This window comes from Anopheles cruzii, chromosome 3 (genome assembly GCF_943734635.1).
Source record: "Anopheles cruzii chromosome 3, idAnoCruzAS_RS32_06, whole genome shotgun sequence".
In the NCBI taxonomy this organism is placed as follows: Eukaryota; Metazoa; Arthropoda; class Insecta; order Diptera; family Culicidae; genus Anopheles; species Anopheles cruzii.
Window position 1 is genome coordinate 39,930,583 of NC_069145.1, and position 5,544 is coordinate 39,936,126.

The window sequence follows — 5,544 nt, forward strand, 5'->3', positions numbered from 1 at the left end:
CAGATTTGTTTTATTTATTCTGCTTTTTTACATCAACCGGAACAATATTTACGATGTTTCCATTTAACCCGGGGGGTTTGTGTGTTTTTTGTTTGTATCGGTTGGAACGGTGTATGTCGTGACATTGCGATAAGGTCTAATGTGCCCGGCTTTGAATTGAAACTTTATGCCCGACGGAATCGTCTGGCGATGAAAGCCTGGGGTAACGGAACGTAGCCCTAGACAGGCTGTTCGGTCAGAAGCGCCACCCAAATTGGCATAAAAATAAACCGTCCCGCTCTCGTCCTCCCGAACCGCCTTCAACCTTGAACCTGGTTGGCCATCATTCATCTTTCACCGGATCCCAAAGGAACTCGTTCGGAGAAGGGGCAACATATTCCCACCAGGATAGTCCACCATGTCAGCTGTGCCGGTCGTTCGGCTGTGATCTTGAGAATTTATTGAGTAGCAAAATGGATCGAACATAGCGTCTAACATGGTGCGCGAAATCGATGCTTGAGACTTTCCCTCCGAGGACCGAGAACCGATCCCTGTCTCAAGTGCCCACAGGCCTAGGTAATGGTTGCTGTGAATATGCATTTATTTGACTAGTTTTTTTTAACCGATTTTGCTATCGAGTTTCAATCATAAATCTCCATTGCGGATGTGTGTTGCTCAGTCATTTTTTATGTTCAGCAGCGGGTGATGGAAAACTTATCGAGTCAAACTGCTCGAAACGAACGCAATAAAACCACCAACGTATAGTTATTTCTCCACCCTTATTATGACTGAGTGTAGGAGGGATCTATGCTATCGAAGGTGATTTATTTCTTGTATAATTGGTGATTTTTTTTTTCTCCGACGCATTATGTCTCGATCTTGCTTCGGGTCAATTAGCCCTAGTTCTTCCACTGCTTAGCGAAACATGAGCGATTCATGAGCCATTCATTGCGCCAGAACCTTTTTAATTATTGCTGTCAGAAAAAGGTGTCCAGCCGAGCGCCCGATGATTAACGCCAAACAGGGCGCGTGTTTCAGATTGGTGGTATTAATTAGGTTTGTATTAAGTTATTACACTCCTATGGTTGCAGTTCTGGTGTACGTTCCACTTTTTTTCCTTCGATTTTCGCACATTTTCAATAATGTGACATTTAGTTTTGCGCTGAAAACGTTACAGCCGGTAACTCATACTCCTTCCGGGCAGGAAACGGGTTGTTATGTTGGAGGATAGATGTTTCCAAAGCTAGTTAAACTCTTGCTTCGCTTCCATTACGTAATGTCATCGCATGAACATTCGTACTGGACGATTGGTGCCTTCGTGGAAACGATTTGCAGCGTGTGACGCCTGAGAATCCAATGGATACGCAATCGTTATCAACAGCAGATGTTCCCTCAGACATTGCACTTGATTGAGACCAACCTCAAGACGGTGCCGCCGGGCGCATCCGATGGGTTTCGATTTTCGCTCCCGGAAGGTCGCCACCGGTTGCGGCATCGAGCGACACGATAAATCTGCCAGTTTTATTATATGCCCGCTTTCTGCCCGGAACCCGCAGGCCATTGCACGGCTGCAAGCCCTTCGGCTCCGGGTTACAGTGCGCCACGCAAGACGTATTTTTATTGAAGAACTTTTCTCTCCTCCGATGATCATTGATTTTCGATGCCATCCACCTCACGTTCCTCTGCGACTACGGCGTATATTTTTTCCGGCCGGCTCAAGCAGGGTAGAAAAGAAATTGTATCCACCCTCCCACCGTTTTCCAGGCCCATCCGGGTGGACGGAGCTTTTCTCCGGTGCCAGTGCACCGATATTGTCTCGCTGCGTGGCATAATCTGGGCCGGGCCGCAAGCGCAAGGCCAGTTTCCAGTTCATGGGTGGAAATATTTTTGCAATAAATTTTACTTCCGCATTGAATGATCCTAATGAAAACGAATTGCCACCCATCGATCGTCGTTTCGCGGCCGACCCGAGAAGCATAAAGCAAGCGGCGCCACAACTCCCCCTTTGCCTTGCGCTGTTCCAAGTCGAACTTTTTGGTGGGTGATTAGATCATTTGATCACGGGCACGTAACACTCGAAGGCCACTGTTCCGGGGACGACGAAGACCACATTTCCATCGTAATTACTTTAAGTACCTTGGGCGATGAAAAAAGCTGCTCCCCCACGTGCCGTTTAAAGCTGTTTCGACTAATTAAATCCAGTTCATGGCTCAGCGCAGATTGCCGCCGGTGACGGATGTGGCATCAATTGGCCCCATTTGTAGTCCATTTCGGTCTCGAGCATTGCCCAAACGAGGAGTACGCCAAATAGTTAATGTTTTATGATCTGGTCACTGTTGGATGCTGTTACATAGGATGGTAGACGTTTAGAAATTTCCCTACCCAAACGCTTCTTGTGAGATGCTAACTAGCCGGGCACTGTGATCTAACATTGTGCACTTTTGGCGTAGGCTCCCTGCACAAAATGAAACCTCTTCTGGGCGTTGGCAGACGTTTTTTAATCTTCAGCCCAACCCAATCGCAAACACGAGAATACGATAAAAAGAATCATAAATATTAACACACACGCCGAGGATAAGCCATACAGAACCTTCTTCTCTCCGTTTGGGGACCACACCACAGTTGGGCACCGTCAGTCTCGTGGTCCGTGTAATGGTATGCTTTTGGTTTGGTCAAATCCACAGCTAATTGCCGGAACACACTGCACGCAGTTGTCTTCAATTCGCCGCCCAATCAGCAAAGTGTGGGTTTACGGGTCTGCGAAGCGGCTTCAAGGCGTAATCCGTGCCGAAGATGGTTGTTTGATAGATGCTGATAGATTATTTACGCCAAGTCATAATCTCGCTCTCTCGCCCACCGGCGTAGTTCCTTCGGATCTACGCTACATCGGATTAGGAGGTGAATTCTATGTTTTGTTTCGGTACACGTGCGTTCCTAGTCACTGCATCATCCTCCAAGTTCAGTTCAGACGCAAGCTAACTTTGCGGCCATTTGTGGCTTGTACTGTGAGTATGCTGCATTGTAAGATCCCAGTTTCTTACACAGGCCTGCCAAGAAGCAAGTTAAGCATCGCTCTAACATGCGTGCGCGGTCACCGGTTGCCATTGCTGGCGTTCCAAATAAATCATTTCCACAGCTGAGAGACCTCTGAAGATCTGGCCCCCCTTGGTCACGGGTATCGCGTAGCACCATGGATCCACCGTAAAATAAGAAAAGCCTTACACGCCACCATCATGCACAGCCTCGGGGATGGTTCGCGGTCTTTGTTGCTCGAAACTTTACCATCGTTTATTTCGCGTCGACTGCTAAAACCATCGCCATCGTACGTCGCGCGGCTCCCGTCAGACGAGGGCCGTGATTATGCAAAGAACGCAGCCAACACGATGGAAATTTCATATAAATGTACGAAAACATACAATTTGCGGTACTTTCGCAGTCTTTGTTTTGTCTGGCAAAGACCACGGAGGATTCGCCTTCGCAAATCCGTGCGGAACGCGCTACAAAGATAAAGTGTATGAGTTGAGCGGGAGCTGCACATGATGTGATGAGCATAAATACGGTTCTTTTTTAACTTGCGTTGCGAAAACAGCCAGAATCCGAAGCGTCATCAAGCGACAGGTTCGCATTTGCTTTGATGCCAAGATTTTGAAATATGGTTTCATTTATTATCCTATATGTAAACACAAACAGCCATTGCCATCAATGCGGGACAGCTTCAACGTCCTAAGGGAGCTAATGAGACGGTTCTACTCCGATTGTTCGACCGGTTGCCACAATCGACCTACGTGCACGATTCGCAACGCACTCCGTTCGGTTATCCCCATCATTCTGGATGTCGGTTTCGAGTTGTAACAAAAATGCTGTCAGAAATGCTCACACTTTCATGCGCGCGATTAGCGGCTAGACTGTTCGACAAAATTAATGATCCCACCCCCGAATGGGCCAGCTTGAGCCTGGACAGGACTGGTCGCCCAACATAGACACACACACTACCACGCCACCAATCGATGTTAATCAATTATTCTCGGCCAGGATCCGGCATTTCTAATCTGCTATGGCAAATCGGAGTTGAATTAGTGTCGATTCTTGACGGGAAAAAGGAATCATGATTGACTGTGCACAAAAAGGGAAAAATTGGATTATAATAATACCAACGAGCGACGAAAACCCGGACCGACACTGGATACGGAGCGGTCGTTGAGAAACATTGATGAATTACCGAGGCCCGGTGATTCCCGGTGCGATATCAAACCGGGTTGCCGTCGTTAATGCCACACAGACACACACGAAAGTGGCCAGTTGGGGGATTGTTGGGTTCCATTTGGGTGGGTGTGAACATATTGCCCCACCGATCCGCACGTCGTGATGACAGCGAGTAGCATGACTGACGAATGTGTGTTCTAAATTGTCCACTCATAGCAAGGCGTGTAATTGCAGTGTCTGTACCCTTTGAGCCGTTAATTTGCGCTTACCGAAACCGATGGGTTTGCAACAATGTTGCAAAAGGTCGTTTGCAAATCGTGCGAAATAATACTGCCCAGTACTAAATACTGGCAGACTGTTCCGCAAGCGTACGATCCTTTCGGTAGGATAACACCATGAGACTCTTTGTACGCTTCAGCTCAGTTCAACAAACAGACAGCCACGTGCATGGGCCACCCATTTACAGTTGAACGCTTTCAATTAAGGCCATTGGGCCAATGTAAATGAATTCACGGCCACACGATACCAAATATACTGTGCCAGATTTATGTCAAAGTTAAATAAATTCTAGATACATGCTTAAAGTGTATAACCTAAAAGAGGAACCAAAGCCGACAAACTCGAACGGTCTAAAATCACAGTCGAATTTTACACTTGATTTTATAGCCCTTCAAACCGCAGGATGTTAAGTGTATCATTACGGAGGAAAGTGGACTGAAGGACGGTTATTCAAAAATGTATCGCTTACGCCCATCGAACCAGTATCGACGTTATGTGGCACAGGTTTTACGGACACTCAATAGACCATTTCGCTTGAGACTGTTTCACAAACCATCTTATCGTTTCAGTCTTAAATTTTGTTCTGACTGACTGTTTCTTGAGCCAATTTTATCTTGTGCCAAAATCTTAATGGACCTATTTATCTTCGTTCCAGCAAATGGGCCACATTCAAATTGATTGTAATTTAAATGCATGGTTTGTTGAAAGTAATAAAATACATAAATCATGCTCACCGCCAGAACCAATGGTCAAACGAAGATGACCGGAGTGAAAAAAGGGTTGTGGTTTTTTGATAACTATCACTAACCGTACAGCCTCTTCGCCAAACCCTCTGGTTTTGTATCATATTTATGGCACCCAGAGTGGCAGGCAGAGTGTTTAAAACTACAGCATCATTCTGGTATGCAACCGAAGTCCAGTGAACGATGCCGGTAGTAGGTCCCGCCCAACACCATACGGTCCCTGATTTAATTCACTTCAGTATCCTTTGATCACCAAGACGCCTCCTCTCGACGCTCCCGTACCATCGCCTTACGCCTTTCGGCGACTAAACGGGCTTCGGTCGGTGTGGCCATGTCATAA